This window comes from Microcebus murinus, chromosome 11, assembly GCF_040939455.1.
Source record: "Microcebus murinus isolate Inina chromosome 11, M.murinus_Inina_mat1.0, whole genome shotgun sequence".
In the NCBI taxonomy this organism is placed as follows: domain Eukaryota; kingdom Metazoa; phylum Chordata; class Mammalia; order Primates; family Cheirogaleidae; genus Microcebus; species Microcebus murinus.
This window is the reverse complement of record NC_134114.1, coordinates 102,980,688-103,003,602: the sequence shown is the minus strand read 5'-3', so window position 1 is coordinate 103,003,602 and position 22,915 is coordinate 102,980,688. Positions and strand designations below refer to the sequence as shown.

At 52.6% G+C, this 22,915-nt stretch overlaps 2 non-coding genes across 2 annotated transcripts; both read right to left on the bottom strand.

Moving 5' to 3' along the window:
• Window positions 1-15: 15 nt before the first annotated feature.
• LOC142874111 (5S ribosomal RNA) lies at window positions 16-134 on the bottom strand. Its single transcript, XR_012921946.1, has one exon. It is a non-coding gene; the product is annotated as a 5S ribosomal RNA (ribosomal RNA).
• Window positions 135-11,850: 11,716 nt separating this feature from the next.
• Window positions 11,851-11,969, bottom strand: LOC142873918 (5S ribosomal RNA). Its single transcript, XR_012921891.1, has one exon. It is a non-coding gene; the product is annotated as a 5S ribosomal RNA (ribosomal RNA).
• Between the last annotated feature and the right edge of the window lie 10,946 nt (window positions 11,970-22,915).

The window sequence follows — 22,915 nt, the reverse complement described above, 5'->3', positions numbered from 1 at the left end:
CAACAAAAAAGAAGCAGCCTACGGCACCCGGTATTCCCAGGCGGTCTCCCATCCAAGTACTAACCAGGCCCGACCCTGCTTAGCTCCCGAGATCAGACGAGGTCGGGCGCGTTCAGGGTGGTGTGGCCCTAGACGGCGGAGGGCGCCCCTGCCCCGCTCAAGAAGCCGAGCCTCTCTGCGCTTCCCCACCGCCTCCTCCCGCCCCAGGCCCCGCGCCGGGCCAGTCTGTTGAGTTCACAGGCCAGGTCCGGCGGGCTCTGAGGGACGGGGGTGACAGGCGGGGAGGGGCGGGGCAGGCAGGGAGCGGCGGACCGGGGTGGGGGGCTGTCTCTCTCTATACACACACACACACACACACTCACACTCACTCACTCACACTCACATAAGATGCGCCTCCACGGCTGGACTCGCCAAGGTGGAGACCTTCCAGCCCCCTTCCTCTCCTCGCCTGGCCTCCTTCACCTACCCGCCCCCCACCCCCAGCTCCTGGCCGCCGCCACCGCCAATTGCGCACGCGCGGGTCGCCCGCCCTTTGACCCCAGGCAGGGGCCGCCCTCCCCCACAACCCCTTTCAGCTGCGCCCCCAAACCTGTGGGTGGGCTGCCGCCTATTCTCCACGGCCAGGGCTGGGGCACAGCACAAAGGGGAGGGGAGCGAGTGTATGGGACGTCTCTCTCTCTCTCTAGGGATGTGTCCCATGGGTGGGGTGGCGTGGTTTGTGGGGCGTGGTTTGTGGGGCTGCATTGGACCCCTCAGCTTCGTTGAGGTCATTTCACTAATGAGTGCACCGGAAAGAGTTTCCTAATCCATCTGTGAGGGTGGCAACTGAAAGAGAATTTAAAAGCTGACAGAATAGGCGAAGAAAGGCATAGGAGATTTCCACACCCAGTAAGGAAGCCTTTCCCGAAATGGAAGAAAGAAACGAGCAAACAGAGACACCGGTAGCCCGCCAGGATCAGAGTCTGCCCCCGAGAGAAAGTACCCTGACCAGGTTCACCCGTGGGTGGGTGGCGAGCTAGCGGCATTCAGAAGAGCGAGGCCCGCAGTCTGTGCAGAAGACACCTGCACTCGGGTGTGTGTGGCGGCACGATTCACAAGCAGCTCCAGATGTTAAGCCAAGGAGAAGCCAGGGAGTTCCCAACGCCCCAGGTGTCCTCAGCCCACGACTGGCTGCTGGGGGAATGCGAAGCCCGGCTCCTTGTCTCAGAGCGGGACAACCAGGAGGTGTGACGTACACCCCGGGGTTCCCAGGAGGATCAGGCTGAAGCTGGGACTTGGCCTCAAAGTGTCCCCTCGCATGGCCACCCCCTTCCCCTTCCTGCTCCTCTACTCCTGGTGCCCCTCCATCCAGGGGCCAGACCTTAAAGAGTCACCGGCAAGAGAATCCAGGTCCCAAAGGAGCCTTCTGGGGGACCCGTGCTGAGAGAGGTTGTGGGCATGGCCCGCTGGGGCTCTGCCTGACCCAGGGCTGAGAGATGCAACCTCCCAGCTCTGGGTCCCTGCAGGGGAAGCGTTGGCAAGCACAGGGCCAGTCCTCCAAAGGCCCAGGTGCAGGGAGCCCAGGCCAAGCAGCCTGTGGAAGAAGCCACCCCGGGAACACGACTGCAGGCCACGGCCCTTCCCACCTCCTCCTCCTCCTCCTCCTGCTCCTCCACCCCCCCCCGACCTCCCACCCCCCCCCGACATGGCGCAGGGCTCAGAGACACCTCAGACACTTGCTACCCAAAGTGCAAAGGGCATCAGTTGCTCCTCCAAACCCCCCCCCCTGCCCAGCAGACCGCGTTGTCCAGCCAGCCCCCGGGCCTCCCTGGGGTGCCCAGCACAGAAGTGCAGACAACCACCGGACCCACAATCTCAGTTTTCGGATGTTTTTGCCACTCTAAGGACCCGCAGGCCAGCTGGGCCTTCTGGCAGGACAGAGAGCCCCGGAATCCGACATGGAGAGCTGGGTGTACGTCCCCACGAGGAGGCGGTCCCCACCTCCGCGGCGCTCCCCTTGCGGGGGGGAAAAGCAGCCACGGGGCCTCATAGAAGACACCAGGCTGGGCGCCCGCCCCACAGTGGGGGCACGTCCCCCGCAGGCCACTTAGCGACGGCCGCCGGCCGGCGGACGGTTGGGTGGCGCGAGACGCTGCGGCCGCCCTGCTACCGGGTTCCTGGGAGGGCGTCCTGGAACCAGCGTCCACACCAAGCCCTTGGAAGGCCCAGGCGACGGAGGAGCCCCGTCAGGCAGGGGCCGAGGACGGTGACGGCCCGGGCGGGGAGGAGCGTGTCAGGCAGGGGCAGAGGACGGTGACAGGAGACAGCCGGGCGGGAAGGAGTCAGTCAGGCAGGGGCCGAGGAGGAGACGGGCTGGGTAAGGGTTAGGGTTAGACTCAGGGCACAAGTCACAATCGCAAAGACCTGGAAGCGACCCGAGTGCCCATCGACCCACGAGTGCGTAAATGAAATGTGGCGCGTGGACACCACGGAGTGCTATTCAGCTAGGAGGAGCAGCGGTGAGAGGGCACCTCTCGTGGTTCTCCTGGCCAGAGCTGGAACCCGTTCCAGTAAGCCAGGTAGCCCAAGAATGGACACACGAGCACCACGTGCTCGTGCTCACCAGCAAATGGGTACGAACCGATGGACACCTAAGTGGACACAGAGGAATCACCTTCATCGGGTGGGTGTCGGGCGGGTGGGGGGAGGGGATGGGCATACACCTCCATTAGGAATGGGGTGAGTGCGCACCGACTGGGGGATTGGCGCACTTGAGGCTCTGACCCGAGGGGGGAGGCTGGGAGAGGGCAACGTACCTGACCTTAACATTGGTACCCCCACAATACGCTGGAACAACATCAGAGGTAAATGAATAAGAACACAGGGGGGAGGGGGGCGCGGGCAACACATGTCACCTTCATACTTGGACTCCCATCATCTGCTTGAAAAGAGAGAGAAAAGAAAATGCAATCATAGAGATGTCGACGGAAAAAAGCCAAACTCTGTAAAATAATTTTAAAGAGATTTATTCTGAGCCAAATTTGAGGACCATGACCCGGAGCCACTGCCAAGAGGCCTTGGGCAAGTGGACTCGCTGTGGCTGGGCTACAGTTCAGTTTTATACATTTTCAGAGAGGCAGGGGTTACAGGCAAAGTCACAAATCAATACATGAGAGGCATACATTGGTTTGGCCCAAAAAAGGTGGGACATCTCGAAGCGGGGGCTTACAGGTTATAGGTGGGTTTAAAGATTCTTTGGCTGGCAATTGGCTGAGAGAGTTAGTCTTTATCTAGAAGACCAGAAAAGATATGCTTACTTTAAGATAAGGGTATGAGCACTCTGGGAGGTCCAGACAGGAGGACACTTTAAATTTACAATAGGCGCCTGCTAGGATGTTTTAAGATGGTTTAAATTTAAGAATAGGCATCTGCTAGGATGCTTGAGTTAAGACAGGGGCTTCTTATTTTTTAGGTGATGTTAATGCCATACCAGAATCAGGTCAGGAAGTAAACCACTGCTTCGTTTGGTTAACAAAAGCCGCTTAGTGGGAATTTACTGTTTGTCAGCCTAACCCTGCTGGCCTCCTTACCATTTGCCAGCCTAACCCAGCTGGCCTCCTTAGGAAGGAGTTTTTAGCAAAAAATTAGAGTTCAGTCCTCAGTTCCCCCTGTTGGCCAAAGATCATTCCATGGAATGCATATGTAGGCCAATAACTAGCATGAGGTCCCAGGGTGCTAGGAAGGCTCATTCCTAGAGATGTCTGGTCCCATGGTGCTAGGAAGGCTCATTCCTAGAGTTGTCTATCTGGTCGCATGGTGTTGTGAAATAGGCGGTGTTATATCTTAGGGGGGGGACATGACTCCACTTGATTTAATAGCCAATTGTTAAAGGGGGCCAGATAGAGTCAGGCCTCCGGCCTACTCTGAAAAAAAAACATCTTGAACCAGATCTGTTTTGCGAGCTATCATGATCTGGGCCTTTGATTGATTTTTTTCCTTTTCCTGTATCTGGTATAGCATTTACAGGAAACTTAATAAGAGTCATAGGTAGAATCAGAAGGTAACAAGCAGCCTAACCAGCCAAAAAAATCCTTTGCATGCATCATCATATTTTTTTTAATCAGACTTACAATGCGTTTACCCTCTGTATCAACAGTCAATTGAACTTTATGGTAAATTTTATTTGAGGATTACAAAACTGATACCAATTCAGAATCTAATAAATTTAATTTTTCCTCTGGACAATTAGTCTCCATAGGTATAACATCCTGAGGAGGGCATAAATTAAACTTGAGAAACATTTGATCTTTAATATTTTAAAGGCAAAGTTATAAAACTAATTTACCTACAACTTGTAGCAAAATATAAGCATTATTAACAATTAAGCTAAGGAGGAAATTTAGTAATTTATAGTAAGGTGGCTGATAAATTACTTATTATATTTCTTTTTGGATAAATCCATAACTGATAAAAATTATACTTAGTAAGTTCTAAGTCTACAGGAAGCAGAGAAAGACTTTTATGATTGGGATGGCTATCTGCAGCATGTGGCCTGAAAAGACGGAGTATCTTATTTAGTATTCCTTTAGGCTTTTGTGTGTCCCTCCTTCATCTGGAGGGTCTAAACTAATTCCATCCCTCAGAATTGGCCCTTACAATCTGGCACGCCCCCTCTTCCACGATATTCCCTGGGCTTAGAGGGAGGACATTTGAACAGGGCTTTGGCAGATTTCTATGGTTTTAAGGTCCCAGAGATCAGGTAAACTTGCTAATTACTTAAAATTTGTCAGGACTCTGGAAAACAAAATAAAAGAGTTAGTAATGTTTTAAATAAAGAGTCTTTATATGAAAATTTAGTTCCGTCTCATGAGGTTTGAATTAGCTATACTCATGGTCATATCAGATTTTTAATTAAAGTCTTGGAATTTCGTTTTCTTTTAGTCCAGTGGTATATATAATCTCCAAAGTTATTAGAAACCAGTATTTAAGTGGATTTGTCAGTCCTTTCCATGGCCTTTACTTGAAGAAGCCAATTTTAGACTTAGCCAGAAAGAATCATTTTCTGAGATGAATCAAAGTAAAATAATAACTTAAAAGATGATAAAACTTGACCAGCCATGGTTACAGAGAGTCCAAATTGGTTATTTTGTGACATATAGCAATTTACCTAATAACCATAATTATTACTGATAACACATACCAAGACATGTCAATATTTTACAATACTAGTATATTAATAATATACTTATAAGTACAGCCCAAAGAAAGTTAAACACCATTTTATATTTGATAATGTTCCCTGGATAGTTTTGACACATTAAAATAAATCTAAAGTCTGTCTTAGACTTTTGGTGATCCTAATGTGTAAAAAGCTAGTTTAAGGTCAAAAGGCTGGATTCAGAATTTAAGTTTTGGAAAGGTTGTCAAATATCAAAGGCTTAAAGCATTTGTGCATATATAATCACAAACCACTATAAAATAATTTAACAAAGAGATAGATATCAAATAAATCTAAAGGTGATAAAGTTATATGGATACAAATCTTAACCCTTTTTTAGTTTTTCTAGTTAGTCAAAACCTAATAAAGAGAGCACAGAGATTATCTGACAAAGTATAAAATGTTTTACCAAAGCATAAAATGCCAATTACCAAAATTAAACAAAAACCTTTTGTACTACACTACCTTTTATATTAAGAGGAAAAAAAACATGTTATAAAATCAAAATGAGTACACATCATGTTATTTCATTAAGAGTAAATTAATATTGACAGAAATCTTTGTTTTAGCCAAAATTTTTTAATAAATTTTTTATAAACTTCATCCTCACCTGCACGTACCACAAACCATTTACAAAACATACCTTAAAACTTTCGATTTTGTCCTAACATTCCCTTTTTCTAAATAACCATTCATTTTAGGACAAAAATTTCATGCAAGATCCTTTCTTTACATTATTCTTTCTGTTTAACCTTTCTTACCAAAATATATTTCTATATTCATTGTCCCTTTACATCTTTTTCTTACACAAGTGGAATTTTGTATTTTCTTTCTAAATTTATTTTGATTCAGCCCTTATTAGACAAAGTTACACATTTTAATAAGAACATTCTGTTTTATATTCTTTGGTACACCTTATATGTAGAATTACATACAATGACTAGAATTTTTATTTTTAGTAACTTTAAATTTTAGTGAAAACTTTAAAAAGTAGGAAGTCATGAATTGTTTATCCTAAGACACTTGTCATGAAACAAGATTGTAGGTTACTGTAAAATTATAGCCAAATTAATAATTCAAATATATATATATTTTTTTAAGTGCCAAAATCCTATTTTTTTAGAGAAAGGAGACTCAGTGTCTCAAACAAGTATAAGACCTAAATAGACAGACTGCAGTACAAGTTAATAAGGAAGCTGAATCTGTGTCTTTTTTGCAGTTTATTAAAAGATGAATAAAAAATCTTGTTATTCCTATTAATATCATATGACAATCTAGTTTAAAAGAGAAAGCCAAATTTCATTGTGTTAGTGTACTAATCATCAAAGTTAATTTTAATAAAATCTTATAAACAAATCAATCTAATTTTAACCTATAAGACTATAAGACTTTTATAAACCTTTTATAACCTTTAACTTTTATATCTACTTAATTTTTAATGATCATTTACATATTGGATAAGTAGTTTCAAAAAACCAATTAAACAAAATAATGGACTTAAACAGAACTCTAGAACAATTGGGCCTGACTTACATTTTATAGGACATTCTACCTCAAAACCACTGAATACACATTCTTCTCATTAACTCATAGGTCATTCTCTAAGATTGACCATATCCTAGGACAAAGCATATCTCAAACAATTTTTTTTTTTTTTTAAAAATAGAAATTATACCGTGTCTTTTTTCAGATCACAATGGAGTAAATGTAGAGATCGACCCTAACAGGAACTCTCATTTTTACACAAAATCATGGAAACTAAACAACCTTCTACTAAATGATCACTTCATAAATGAGGAAATCAAGATGGAAATCAAAAGATTTTTTTTTTTTTTAACACAAGTTATCAAACACAAGTTGTCAAAACCTGTGGGACACAGCTAAAGCAGTCCTGAGAGGAAAGTTTGTTTCCATAAATGCCTATAAACAAAATTATCTTTTAACAAACTAATACTTATGCTGTATAACATTTTATTAAAAGAATTTTTGTACAGAGTTGTTCTTCTTTTATCTAGAAGTTTTAATTACACGTACTAATCATAATGTCAACTCTTAGAAAAACTTAGGAAGTTAAATTAACTTTGAACTATTAGTCACCAATTGTATTAGTATTCCTAAATATAAGGCTATGAAGGTATAAACTTAAACTTATATTTAAGAACTGATGTTCTAGTACTTTACCTTATAAATGACCCATTTCTAAGGGACATATAATGACATTTTATGATTATTTTTTAACTTAACATGACTTTAAGATTTATTTGTATTTATTGCATTTGTATTTACGTAATTCATCTATATTAGCAGCTTACTTAGATCCTAGCTATTAAAAGTTTAAGTTACTTTATTAACCATTTTTATACCCTGTAAATTAGATATATATAACAGAACACGGATTAAAATACAAACTCAAATCTTATCAGAAACAATAAGCATTTAAATAAGACTTGTTATTTTAAACAAAATATAACATCACTTCTAAATTTTGTAAACATAGTAGTCATTTTAGAATATCTTGTTTAAAGGTATTTGCTAATTAGATCCTTCCAAAACATCACATCCCCAAACAAAATCTATTGGCATCATAGGGGAATGTCTCTGGCACCCAAAGTTTGGGAGCAAAGGCCACTGTTCTCCTAAAGGCTTGCTGAAAATCTACTGACATTAAAAGTAATAGGATTAATAAGAGAAGGACTTAAAACTTATACATGGACGTTTTTAGAATGAACACAAAGATGCAGGGGAAATTGTCCATTTTTTATGTTTAAAGTATGGACAGCTGTGTAGAAAGATGATTGGACAAAAAGGATATGAGCTAATTCTAACAGGCTTAGTGGCAGAACCAGCAAGGCATTTTATATTTAGATTTTGCTTGGCCTCTTGAGTGTGCATTTTTCCCTTTTGGGTGTAGGACAAAGCCCTTTCTGGCATGGGGTTTTACAGTAAAACAAAGTAAAAACAAAGTAGGTCAGATAATTGCTTTATGGGCATTTTACATGAATAATTTTAGGTTTTATGGCTAGCTTTAGGGAAGAATTGGCACAAGAGGTGAGCAAGGTCAGAAAATTTTGCTTTTGAAGCCTTTATTTTAAGCTAGTTTTTTTTTTTTTTTAAATCCCATCAACATAAGATCTCCTGGCTGTAGACTGAGGAAAAAAACTTTCAGCACCATTTGTTAGCACCTCAAACAATGATACAAAGTGGTAACATGCTTTTTACATGAGGTTCAAGATTAAGCTGTTAAAAAAAACAAACTATCTAAATGATCTCAAAACAATGTTTAGTGCATAAACTTTAGCACATTTATAGAGTAAGATTACTTTGAGAGTCTCATGGATTTTAACCATCAGTCACTTTTTATCTTAAATTGCTATATAAAAATTAATAATTTAGAATTTTTTTTTAGGCAAAAACTCTATTACAGTAACACAATGTAATCATAACCAGCTAGATTGTAAAGAGTAGGACAAAAATGGACAAGACCAAGGTAAAACTAAAGCTTTCAATTTAAGTTCTTTACAACTTTCAGGACAACTTTGAATTCCTAACAGTACTGTTAAATGAGTTGAACACACCTTGTGCACCTCTCTACAGGCATTGAATGAGTGGAGGTAAACTATTTCTGCAGTTAGGATTAAAAGACCAAAACCAAAATGTTTTTTTTTTTTTATACACCTTTAACAATTAAATTTGGATTTTTTTTTCCTATACTTGGTGTTTTATTTATTCTAATTTGTTGACTCAGGTACATTTGCATTTTTACCTTAAAGTTAAACACATAAGTATTTTTGTTGGTAACCCAGATTCAGTTAATATCATTTGACCAAATATTAAATTTACTTAACAAAAATCACCCATTACATTTTTATCAAACCTTTACACCTCAAGAACTTAAAAATGTCCAGTAAAAGCCAGGCAAAAACAAATGTATGCTGACAGTTTGAAAGCATTTTTACTATTACTTTACTAATAACACCTTATTTATTAATAATAACACAGCTTATTTACCAACAGTTACTAAATTCACATGAAGCATTTGGGTTTAATTTATGAGCGCTTCCTTAATTTTAAAACAGTCTGAAACCTATAAGCACAAACATGTGATACATGGACAGACATAAAACATACCCAAACATATACACTCTCTCAGACGCATACATACACACAAAGTTTCTGATAAATTTTACCTTAGAATGTTAGCCATGAAATGGTAACACAAACTCACCAGTCTGTAACAGAAAGCTGGATCTAAATTTCTTCTGATGAGACTGGAACTTGTACACCTGGCAAACTTTAGTTGACCTGATAGGTAACTTAATTAGACCTGTGGATCAAAGTTTTGGGTAAAGCAGTTTCTATGGCAGTTTGATTTTTTTCTTCAGTGCAAAATGAGTATTCTGTGTTAGCATTTTAGCTAGAACTGGCTGCAAGGTCTCCAGGCAGCCTTTCAATTGTAAATACCACAAACAATGAGTTATCTTAACATCACTAGAAAAAGTTAGCAGATTTTAGAGTAGCCAGAAAGGAAGAGAGATAGCTTGAGACATTTTAATAGTGGGGGGTCGACCATTTCAGCTCTGAATTTTTCTTGATGTAATTTTGCCCTTTCTTAAAACCTTGTGCACAAGAATTAGCTATAACCAGCTGGAGCCCTAGAAAACCTGGCATGCCTTTGAATCTTTTTGTTTACAAAAATACTTGCAAGTAGAGGTACCACAAACCAACTGGGGTGCCCCCAAAAGAGTCATTTTCCTTGCCCTTCCTCTTCTTTTTTTTTTCTTCAAGGAACCGAACTGCGGTCTAGGGTTTGGTGTCCTGGATCACAGTGTGCTGCTTGTGGGTGGGGCTCCTCAATGTTTCACCATTGAGTCGGTCCCACCCTCTTACGTGTCTCAGTTTCTCTCTCGGGGGTCTAGTACCTCCGAGAGGGCTCAAAACGCTGAGTGATCAGCTCTTATGTGCGTTTCCTGAACGAGCCTTTTTTTAATTAATTTGTTGGGGGGTTCCCTGTGGGGCTACTCACGCCTTGGGGAATCGCCCCAGGCAACTCCCATTCAGGGCCCTGGTCACCCAGAGCTGCCTTAGGTCTGGGAGGAGAAAGCTGCCCCTTTTCTTCGGAGCTGAGAAACTCAGTCTCTCATCTATCTACAAATAGGACAGTTGGGTTCCTTGCCAAATGCGCAGACAAGCCAATTGAAACTAGTTTTGAGAGGAAAAAAAAAGGCAACGGAGAAAGCCCTTTAGAGTGCACCTCCAAACCTAAATTAGGATCCCAAACAACAATTCCTAGGAAAAGAACCAGCTCAGAATAAACCAAGACCATCAACCAAAAGCGGGAGGTCCGGATCTCAGGAGGACTTACCAGTCCCGCTGAAGGAGAAGCTCGGAGTCGGAGGCCTAAAAGGGCCATGCCGGTACCTGGCGCCGAGTCCGCGCTGCTCCTTAGGCGGTCCTGAGTCTTCTCTGAGATCCTGCCGGCTACGCCAAAATTGTCGACGGAAAAAAGCCAAACTCTGTAAAATAATTTTAAAGAGATTTATTCTGAGCCAAATTTGAGGACCATGACCCGGAGCCACTGCCAAGAGGCCTTGGGCAAGTGGACTCGCTGTGGCTGGGCTACAGTTCAGTTTTATACATTTTCAGAGAGGCAGGGGTTACAGGCAAAGTCACAAATCAATACATGAGAGGCATACATTGGTTTGGCCCAAAAAAGGTGGGACATCTCGAAGCGGGGGCTTACAGGTTATAGGTGGGTTTAAAGATTCTTTGGCTGGCAATTGGCTGAGAGAGTTAGTCTTTATCTAGAAGACCAGAAAAGATATGCTTACTTTAAGATAAGGGTATGAGCACTCTGGGAGGTCCAGACAGGAGGACACTTTAAATTTACAATAGGCGCCTGCTAGGATGTTTTAAGATGGTTTAAATTTAAGAATAGGCATCTGCTAGGATGCTTGAGTTAAGACAGGGGCTTCTTATTTTTTAGGTGATGTTAATGCCATACCAGAATCAGGTCAGGAAGTAAACCACTGCTTCGTTTGGTTAACAAAAGCCGCTTAGTGGGAATTTACTGTTTGTCAGCCTAACCCTGCTGGCCTCCTTACCATTTGCCAGCCTAACCCAGCTGGCCTCCTTAGGAAGGAGATTTTAGCAAAAAATTAGAGTTCAGTCCTCAGAGATAAGAGACACTTTTAAAAAATAATGAATCCGAAGAGAAAAGTAAAAGGAGGCCTGTGGAGCAGGTCTGGGTGTGACTCCGGATCCCCCAACATCAGGTGCCACCACCAAAGATTCCTAGGTGTAGCCCATAGAACCCCAAAAGCAACGGGACGAGTTCTGGTCACATACTCCCTCAAAATGACATCCTGGCCTTCTTCTGGAACTCCCTCCCCTCTCAGACTCTCAAGGTTTCCTCCAGCGTGTCGGTTCCCACAGAGCAGACCTTTGGTCTGAGACCTGACAGTCCAGAAGCCACGCATGCTGCCGCGTGACGGCGGTGTCGCGGCTTGGGACAAGAGGAGGCCCCACGGTGCGGGCTGGGGCGCCAGGCACCGCGGCGGGCGCTGAGGGTGGGGGTGACCCCCACCCCGGGCCGCCGCCTCGCTCCCAGAGAGGGGACAGAACAAGAGGCAAAACAAAAAAAAAAAAAAAGAAGACGCCTACGGCACCCGGTATTCCCAGGCGGTCTCCCATCCAAGTACTAACCAGGCCCGACCCTGCTTAGCTTCCGAGATCAGACGAGATCGGGCGCGTTCAGGGTGGTGTGGCCCTAGACGGCGGAGGGCGCCCCTGCCCCGCTCAAGAAGCCGAGCCTCTCTGCGCTTCCCCGCCGCCTCCTCCCGCCCCAGGCCCCGCGCCGGCGCTGACCCGCACTGGGCGGGCCTGTTGAGTTCACCGGCCGGGTCCGGCGGGCTCCGAGGGACGGGGGTGACAGGCGGGGCGGGGCGGGGCGGGCAGGGAGTGGCGGGCCGGGGTGGGGGGCTGTCTCTCTATACACACACACACACACACACACACTCACACTCACTCACTCACACTCACACAAGATGCGCCTCCACGGCTGGACTCACCGAGGTGGAGACATTCCAGCCCCCTTCCTCTCCTCGCCTGGCCTCCTTCACCTACCCGCCCCCCACCCCCAGCTCGTGGCCGCTGCCGCCGCCGCCGCCCCGATTGCGCATGCGCGGGTCGCCCGCCCTTTGACCCCAGGCAGGGGCCGCCCTCCCCGACAACCCCTTTCAGCTGCGCCCCCCACCCTGTGGGTGGGCTGCTGCCTATTCCCTCGGGCCCGGGCTGGGGCACAGCGCATGGGGGAGGGGAGCGAGTGTATGGGGCGTCTCTCTCTCTCTCTAGGGATGTGTCCCATGGGTGTGGTGGCGTGGTTTGTGGGGCGCAGAAGAAATCAGTCCCCTCCATCTCCTACCTCTGGAAAACGCCCAAGCCCTTGGAGAACTGCCGGCAACGCGACCGTGGGGGCCGGGACCCTCCTCTGTGTCCTCCTGTGGCCCAGTCCAAGGGGCCTGGGCCTGGCCGGGGCTGCATTGGACCCCGACCACCCTGGCGTGTGGACTCGCTAAAAATCGGCGATTAGATATTGGATTCCAGCTTCATTGAGGTCATTTCACTAATGAGTGCACCGGAAAGAGTTTCCTAATCCATCTGTGAGGGTGGCAACTGAAAGAGAATTTTAAAGCTGACAGAATAGGCGAGGAAAGGCATAGGAGATTTCCACACCCAGTAAGGAAGCCTTTCCCGAAATGGAAGAAAGAAACGAGCAAACAGAGACACCGGTAGCCCGCCAGGATCAGAGTCTGCCCCCGAGAGAAAGTACCCTGACCAGGTTCACCCGTGGGTGGGTGGCGAGCTAGCGGCATTCAGAAGAGCGAGGCCCGCAGTCTGTGCAGAAGACACCTGCACTCGGGTGTGTGTGGCGGCACGATTCACAAGCAGCTCCAGATGTTAAGCCAAGGAGAAGCCAGGGAGTTCCCAACGCCCCAGGTGTCCTCAGCCCACGACTGGCTGCTGGGGGAATGCGAAGCCCGGCTCCTTGTCTCAGAGCGGGACAACCAGGAGATGTGACGTACACCCCGGGGTTCCCAGAGGATCAGGCTGAAGCTGGGACTTGGCCTGAAAGTGTCCCCTCGCATGGCCACCCCCTTCCCCTTCCTGCTCCTCTACTCCTGGTGCCCCTCCATCCAGGGGCCAGACCTTAAAGAGTCACCCGCAAGAGAATCCTGGTCCCAAAGGAGCCTTCTGGGGGACCCGTGCTGAGAGAGGTTGTGGGCATGGCCCGCTGGGGCTCTGCCTGACCCAGGGCTGAGAGATGCAACCTCCCAGCTCTGGGTCCCTGCAGGGGAAGCGTTGGCAAGCACAGGGCCAGTCCTCCAAAGGCCCAGGTGCAGGGAGCCCAGGCCAAGCAGCCTGTGGAAGAAGCCACCCCGGGAACACGACTGCAGGCCACGGCCCTTCCCACCTCCTCCTCCTCCTCCTCCTGCTCCTCCACCCCCCCCGACCTCCCACCCCCCCCCGACATGGCGCAGGGCTCAGAGACACCTCAGACACTTGCTACCCAAAGTGCAAAGGGCTTCAGTTGCTCCTCCAAACCCCCCCCCCTGCCCAGCAGACCGCGTTGTCCAGCCAGCCCCCGGGCCTCCCTGGGGTGCCCAGCACTAAAGTGCAGACACCCACCGGACCCTCAATCTCAGTTTTCGGATGTTTTTGCCACTCTAAGGACCCGCAGGCCAGCTGGGCCTTCTGGCAGGACAGAGAGCCCCGGAATCCGACGTGGAGAGCTGGGTGTACGTCCCCACGAGGAGGCGGTCCCCACCACCGAGGCTCTCCCCTTGCGGGGAGTGGCAGCTGACAGCCGTAGGGCCTCTGGGAAGACACCAGGCTGAGTCCCCGAGGCACAGTGGGGGCACGTCCCCCGCACGCGACTTAGGGACGGCTGCTGGAGACTGCTGCGGCCACCCTGCTGCCGGGTTTCTGGAGGGCTTCCTGGAAGCAGCGTCCACACCAAGCCCTTGGAAGGCCCAGGAGACGGAGGAGCCGGTCAGGCAGGGGCCGAGGACGGTGACAGGCCAGGCGGCAATGAATATGTCAGACAGGGGCAGAGGACGGTGACAGGCCGGGCGGGAATGTGTCGCTCAGGCAGGGGCCGAGGAGGGTGACGGGCCTGGTGGGGAGGAGCGAGTCAGGCAGGGGTAGAGGATGGTGACAGGCCGGGTGGGAAGGAGCAGGTCAGGCGGGGGCCCAGGACAGTGACGGGCCTCGCCGGGGAGGAGCGCGTCAGGCAGGGGCAGAGGAGACGGGCTAGGTAAGGGTTAGGGTTACAGTTAGGGCACAATTCACAATCGCAAAGATGTGGAAGCGACCCGAGTGCCCATCCATCCCGGAGTGTATTAATAAAATGTGGGGCGTGGACACCACAGAGTGCTATTCGGCTGTGAGGGGCAGCGGTGAGAGGGCACCTCTCGTGGTTCTCCTGGCCAGAGCTGGAACCCGTTCCAGGAAGCCAAGTATCCCAAGAATGGACACATGAGCACCACGTGAGCGCGCTCACCAGCAAATTGGTACGAACGGATGGACACCTAAGTGGACAGAGAGGAATCACCTTCATCGGGTGGGTGTCGGGCGGGTGGAGGGTGGGGATGGGCAGACACCTCCATTAGGAATGGAGTGGGTGCGCACCGACTGGGGGTTGGGCACACTTGAAGCTCTGACCCGAGGGGGGAGGTTGGGAGAGGGCAATGTTACCGACCTTAACATTGGTACCCCCACAATACGCTGGAACAACATCCGAGGTAAATGAATAAGAACACAGGGGAGAGGGGGGCACGGGCAACACATGTCACCTGAATACTTGTATTCAGGGCGCAGTGTGGATCTGGCTGTGTCCACTCACCCATGGGTGACGGGCAGGCAGGGCGCAGTGTGGAACTGGCTGTGACCACACACCCATGGGAGACGGGCAGGCCGTGTGCTGTGTTGATCTGGGTGTGTCCACACACCCATGGGAGACTGGCAGGCCATGCGCTGTGTTGATCTGGGTGTGTCCACACACCCACGGGAGACGGGCAGGCAGGGCGCAGTGTGGAACTGGCTGTGTCCAGTCACCCACGGGAGTCGGGCAGGCAGGGCGCTGTGTGGAACTTGCTGTGTCCACACACTCACCAGAGACAAGCAGGCAGGGCGCATGTGGATCTGGCTGTGTCCACTAACCCACGGGAGATGGGCAGGCAGGGCACTGTGTGGATCTTGCCGTGTCCACACAGCCACAGGAGATGAGCAGGCAGGGCTCTGTGTGGGTCTGGCTGTGTCCAATAACCTATGGGGGACGGGCAGGCAGGGCGCTGTGTGGATCTTGCTGTGTTCACACAGCCACGGGAGTTGGGCAGGCAGGGCGCTGTGTGGGTCTGCCTGTGTCCAATTACCCATGGGGGACAGGCAGGCAGGGCGCTGTGTAGATCTGGCTCTGTCCACACACCCATGGGAGATGGTCAGGCAGGGCAGTGTTGGATCTGGCTGTGTCCACACACCCACGGGAGACGGGCAGGCAGGGCGCTGTGTAGATCTGCCCGTATCCACACACCCACGGGAGATGGGCAGGCAGGGTGCAGTGTGGATGTGGCCGTGTCCACACATCCACGGGAGATAGGCAGGCAGGGCGCAGTGTGGATGTGGCTGTGTCCACTCACCCACGGGAGACCGGCAGGTAGGGCGCAGTGTGAAACAGGCTGTGTGCACACACCAAAGGGAGATGGGCAGGCAGGGCGCAGTGTGGAACTGGCTGTGTCCACACACCCATGGGAGACGGGCAGGCCGTGCGCTGTGTTGATCTGGGTGTGTCCACACACCCACGGGAGTCGGGCAGGAAGGGCGCTGTGTGGAACTTGCTGTGTCCACACACTCACCAGAGACAAGCAGGCAGGGCGCAGTGTGGATCTGCCTGAGTCCACTCACACACGGGAGACGAGCAGGCAGGCGCTGTGTGGATCTGGCTTTTCCACACACCCAAGGGATATGGTCAGGCAGGGCACTGTGTGGATCTGGCTGTGTCCATTCACTCACGGTAGATGGGCAGACAGGGTGCTCTGTGGATCTGGCATGTCCACTCACCCACGTGAGACGGGAAGGCAGGGCGCAGTGTGGAACTGGCTGTGTCCACTCACCCACGGGAGACGGGCAAGCAGGGCTCTGTGTGGAACTGGCTGTCTACACAGCCCATGGGAGACAGTCAGGCAGGGCGGTGTGTGAATCTGGCTTGTCCACACACCCACGGGAGTCGGGCAGGCAGGGCGCTGTGTGGAACTTGCTGTGTCCACACACTCACCAGAGACAAGCAGGCAGGGCGCAGTGTGGATCTGGCTGTGTCCACTAACCCACGGGAGACGGGCAGGCAGGGCGCTGTGTGGATCTTGCCGTGTTCACACAGCCACGGGAGATGGGCAGGCAGGGCGCTGTGTAGATCTGGCTCTGTCCACACACCCATGGGAGACGGGCAGGCAGGGCAGTGTTGGATCTGGCTGTGTCCACACACCCACAGGAGATGGGTAGGCAGGCACTGTGTGTATCTGGCCATGTCCACACATCCACGGGAGACAGGCAGGCAGGGCGCAGTGTGGATGTGGCTGTGTCCACACACCCACGGGAGACGGGCAGGCCGGGCGCTGTGTGGATCTGGCTGTGTCCACTCACCCACGGGAGACGAGCAGGCAGGGCTCTGTGTGGAACTGGCTGTGTCCGCACACCCACAGGAGATGGGTAGGCAGGGCGCTGAGTGGATCTGGCTGTGTCCACTCACTCACGGGAGACGGGCAGGCAGGGCACTGTGTAGATCTGGCCGTGTCCACACACCCATGGGAGATGAGCAGGCAGGGCGCAGTGTGGATGTGGCCGTGTCCACTCACCCATGGGTGAAGGGCAGGCAGGGCGCAGAGTGGAAATGGCTGTGTCCACACATCCTTCGGAGACGGGCAGGCAGGGTACCGTGTGGATCTGGCTGTGTCCACTCCCCCACGGGAGATGGGCAGGCAGGGCGCAGTGTGGATGTGGCTGTATCCACACACCCACGGGAGACGGGCAGGCTGGGCGCCTAGTGGATCGGGCTGAGTCCACACACCCAAGGGAGACGGGCAGGTAGGGCACAGTGTGGATGTGACTGTGTCCACTCACCCCGGTAGACCGGAAGGCAGGGCACAGTGTGGAACTGGCTGTGTCCAATGACCCAAGTGAGACGGGCAGGCCGGGTGCAGTGTGGATGTGGCTGTGTCCACTCACCCACGGGAGACCGGCAGGTAGGGCGCAGTGTGAAACAGGCTGTGTGCACACACCAAAGGGAGATGGGCAAGCAGGGAGCATTGTGGATCTGGCTGTGTCCACTCACCCATGGGTGACGGGCAGGCAGGGCGCAGTGTGGAACTGGCTGTGTCCACACACCCTCGGGAGACGGGCAGATAGGGCGCTGTGTTGATCTGGGTGTGTCCACTCACCCACGGGAGATGGGCAGGCAGGGCGCAATGTGGAACAGGCGCTGCCCACTCACCCATGGTAGAGAGGCAGGTAGGGCGCTCTGTGGGACAGGCTGTGTCCACTGACCCACGGTTGACGGGCCGGTAGGGCGCTGTTTGGAACTGGCTCTGTCCACTGACCCACGGGTGACAGGCAGGTAGAGAGCTGTGTGGAACTGGCAGTGTCCACTCACCCACGGGAGACAGGCAGGCAGGTCGCTGTGTTGAACTGGCTGTTTCCACTCACACACGGGACACGGGTAAGAAGGGCGCGGTGTGGAACTGGCGCTGTCCAATCACCCATGGTAGAGAGGCAGGTAGGGCGCTCTGTGGGACGGGCTGTGTCCAATGTCCCACGGGTAACGGGTAGGTAAGGCACTGTGTGGAACTGGCTTTGTCCACTCACCCACGGGGGACGGGCAGGCAGGGCGCTGTGTTGAACATGCTGTGTCCACTCACACAGGAGAGATGGGCAGGCAAGGCGCTGTGTTGAAATGGCAGTGTCCATTTACCCACGGGAGACGGGCAGGCAGGTCACTGGGTTGACCTTGCTGTGTCTACTGACCCACGGGAGACTGGCAGATAGGTAGCTGTGTGGAACTGGCTGTGTCCACTCACCGACGGGAGACGGGCAGGCAGGCCGCAATGTGGAACAGGCGCTATCCACTCACTCATGGTAGAGAGGCAGGTACGGCGGTCTGTGGGACGGGCTGTGTCCACTGACCCACGGTTGATGGGCAGGTAGGGCGCTTTGTGGAACTGGCTGTGTCCACTGATCCACGGCTGACAGGCAGGTAGGGAGCTGTGTGGAACTGGCATGTCCACTCAGCCACTGGGACGGGCAGGTAGGGCGCTGTATTGTACTGGCAGTGTCCACTCACCCACGGGACACGGGCAGGCAGGGCGTGGTGTGGAACTGGCAGTGTCTCCTCACCCACGGATGACGGGCACGTAAGGCGCAGTGTGGACCTGGCTGTGTCCACTGACCCACGGGTGACAGGCAGGTAGGGCGCTGTGTGGAACTGGCAGTGTCCACTCACCCACGGTTGATGGGCAGGTAGGGCGCTGTGTGGAACTGGCTGTGTCCACTGACCCATGGGTGATGGGCAGGTAGGGCGCTGTGTGGAACTGGCTGTGTCCACTGATCCACGGCTGACAGGCAGGTAGGGAGCTGTGTGGAACTGGCAGTGTCCACTCACCCACTGGGACGGGCAGGTAGGGCGCTGTTTTGTACTGGCAGTGTCCACTCACCCACGGGACACGGGCAGGCAGGGCGTGGTGTGGAACTGGCAGTGTCCACTCACTCACGGCTGACGGGCAGGTAGGGCGCTGTGTGGAACTGGCAGTGTCCACTCACCCATGGGAGTCGGGCAGGCAATTCGCTGTGATGAACTGGCAGTGTCCACTCAACGACGGGAAACGGACAGGCAGGGCCCTATGTGGAACAGGCGCTGTCCACTCACCCATGGTAGAGAGGCAGGTAGGGCGCTCTGTGGCACGGGCTGTGTCCACTGACCCACGGGTGACGGGCAGGTAGGGCGCTGTGTGGAACTGGCTGTGTCCACTGACCAACGGGTGACAGGCAGGCAGGTCGCTGTGTGGAACTGGCAGTGTCCAGTCACCCACGGGAGATGGGCAGGCAGGTCACTGTGTTGACCTGGCTGTGTCCACTGACCCACGGGATACGGGCAGATAGGGCGCTGTGTGGAACTGGCTGTGTCCACTGACCCACGGGAGACGGGTAGGTAAGGCACTGTGTGGAACTGGCTTTGTCCACTGACCCACGGGAGACGGGCAGATAGTGTGCTGTGTGGAACTGGCTGTGTCCACTCACCGACGGTAGACGGGCAGGCAGGGCACAATGTGGAACAGGCACTGTCCACTCACCGATGGTAGACAGGCAGATAGGGCGCTCTGTGGAACGGGCTGTGTCCACTGACCCACGGGTGACCGGCAGGTAGGGCGCTGTGTGGAACTGGCAATGTTCACTCACCCACGGGAGATGGGCAGGCAGGGCATGGTGTGGAGCTGGTGCTGCACACTCACCCATGGTAGAGAGGAATGTAGGGCGCTCTTTGGGACGGGCTGTGTCCACTGACGCACGGGTGACGGGTAGGTAAGGCACTGTGTGCAACTGGCTTTGTCCACTCACCCACGGGGGACGGACAGGCAGGGCGCAGTTTTGTACTGGCAGTGTCCACTCACCCACGGGACACGGGCAGGCAGGGCGCTGTTTGGAAATGCCAGTGTCCAACACCCATGGGAGACGGGCAGGCAGGTCACTGTGTTGACCTGGCTGTGTCCACAGACCCACGGGAGACGGGCAGATAGGGCGCTGTGTGGAACTGGCTGTGTCCACTCACCGACGGGAGACGGGCAGGCAGGGCGCAATGTGGAACAGGCCTTGTCCACTCACCCATGGTAGAGAGGCAGGTAGGGCGCTCTGTGGAACGGGCTGTGTCCACTGACCCACGGGTGACGGGTAGGTAAGGCACTGTGTGGAACTGGCTTTGTCCATGCACCTACGGGGGACGGACAGGCAGGGCGCTGTTTTGTACTGGCAGTGTCCACTCACCCCCGGGACACGGGCAGGCAGGGCGTGGTGTGGAACTGGCAGTGTCCAATCACCCACGGCTGACGGGCATGTAGGGCACTGTGTGGAACTGGCTCTGTCCACTGACCCACGGGTGTCGGGCAGGTAGGGTGCTGTGTGGAACTGGCAGTGTCCACTCACCCACGGGAGACGGGCAGGCAGGTCGCTGTGTTGAACTGGCTGTGTCCACTCACACACGGGAGACGGGCATGCAGGGCGCTGTGTTGAAATTGCTGAGTCCACTCACACATGGGAGATGGGCAGGCAGGCCGCTGTTCTGAACTGGCAGTGTCCACTCACCCAAGGGAGACGGGCAGGCAGGTCACTGTGTTGACCTGGCTGTGTCCACTGACCCACGGGAGACGGGCAGATAAGGCGCTGTGTGGAACTGGCAGTTTCCACTCAACCACGGGAACCGGGCAGGCAGGTCACTGTATTGACCTGGCTGTGTCCACTCACGCATGGTAAACGGGCAGGCAGGGCGCTGTGTGGAACTGACAGTGTCCACTCACCCATGGGAGACGGGCAGGCAGCGCGCAATGTGGAACAGGCCCTGTCCAGTCACCCATGGTAGAGAGGCAGGTAGGGCGCTCTGTGGAACGGGCTGTGTCCACTGACACACGGGTGATGGGTAGGTAAGGCACTGTGTGGAACTGGCTTTGTCCACTCACCAACGTGAGACGGGCAGGCAGGGCGTGGTGTGGAACTGGCAGTGTCCACTCACTCACGGCTGACGGGCAGGTAGGGCGCTGTGTGGAACTGGCAGTGTCCACTCACCCACGGGAGACGGGCATGCAGGGCGCTGTGTTGAACTGGCAATGTCAACTCACCCACGGGAGACGGGCAGGAAGGTCACTGTGTTGACCTGGCTGTATCCACTGACCGATGGGATACGGGCAGATAGGGCGCTGTGTGGAACTGCCTGTGTCCACTCACCGATGGGAGACGGGCAAGCAGGGCACAATGTGGAACAGGCCCTGTCCACTCACCCATGGTACAGAGGCAGGTAGGGTGCTCTGTGGGACGTGCTGTGTCCACTGATTCACGGGTGACGGGCAGGTAGGGCGCTGTGTGGAACTGGCTGTGTCCACTCACCCACGGGACACAGGCAGGCAGGGCGTGGTGTGGAACTGGCAGTGTCCACTCACCTACGGGAGATGGGCAGGCAGGGCGCGATGTGGAACTGGTTGTGTCCACTCACACACGGTAGATGGGCATGAAGGGCGATGTGTGGAACGAGCTGTGTCCACTGACCCACGGGTAATGGGCAGGCAGGGCCCGGTGTGGAACTGGCAGTTTCCACTCATCTAGACGGGTTGGACAGGCAGGGCGCGTTGTGGATCTGGCTGTGTCCACTGAGCCACGGTAGACGGGCAGTTAGGGCCCTGTGTGGAACTGGCTGTTTCCACTCACCTAGGAAAGGCGGGCAGGCAGGGCACTGTGTTGGACTGGCAGTGTCCACTCACCCATGGGACACGGGCAGGCAGGGCGCGGTGTGGAACTGGCAGTGTCCACTCAACCACGGTAGACGCCAGGTAGGGCGCTGTGTGGAAATGGCTGTGTCCACTGACCCACGGGTGACGGTCAGGTAGGGCGCTGTGTGGAACTGGCTGTATCCACTGACACACAAGTGGCAGGCAGGTAGGGCGCTGTGTGGAACTGTCAGTGTCCACTCACCCACGGGAGACGGGCATGCAGGTCGCTGTGTTGAACTGGCTGTGTCCACTCACACATGGGAGACGGGCAGGCAGGGCGCTGTGTTGAAGTGGCAGTGTCCACTCACCCACGGGAGATGGCAGGCAAGTCACTGTGTTGACCTGGCTGTGTCCACTCACCCACGGGACACGGGCAGGCAGGGCGCGGTGGGGAACTGGCAGTGTCCACTCACCCACGGGACACGGGCAGGCAGGGCGCAGTGTGGAACTGGTAGTGTCCACTCACCCACGGTTGACCGGCAGGTAGGGCGCTGTATGGAACTGGCTGTGTCCACTGACCCACGGGACACGGGCAGGCAGGGCGCAGTGTGGAACTGGTAGTGTCCACTCACCCACGGTTGACCGGCAGGTAGGGCGCTGTATGGAACTGGCTGTGTCCACTGACCCATGGGTGAAGGGCAGGTAGGGCGCTGTGTGGAACTGGCAGTGTCCACTCACCCACGGGAGACAGGCAGGCAGGTCGCTGTGTTGAACTGGCAGTGTACACTCACCCACGGGACACGGGCAGGCAGGGCGCTGTGTGGAACTGGCAGTGTCCACTCACCCACGGTTGATGGGCAGGTAGGGCGCTGTGTGGAAATGGCTTTGTACACTCACCCCGGGGAGACAGGCAGGCAGGTCGCTGTGTTGAACTGGCTGTGTCCACTCACACACGGGAGACGGGCAGGCAGGGTGCTGTGTTGAATTGGCAATGTCCTCTCACCCACGGGAGACGGGCAGGCAGGTCACTGTGTTTACCTGGCTGTGTCCACTGACCCACGGGAGACGGGCAGAAAGGGCGCTGTGTGGAACTGGCAGTGTCCCCTAACCGACTATTGACGGGCAGGTAGGGTGCTCTCTGGAACTCGCTTTGTCCACCGACACACGGGTGACGGGCAGGTAGGGCGCTGTGTGGAACTTCCAG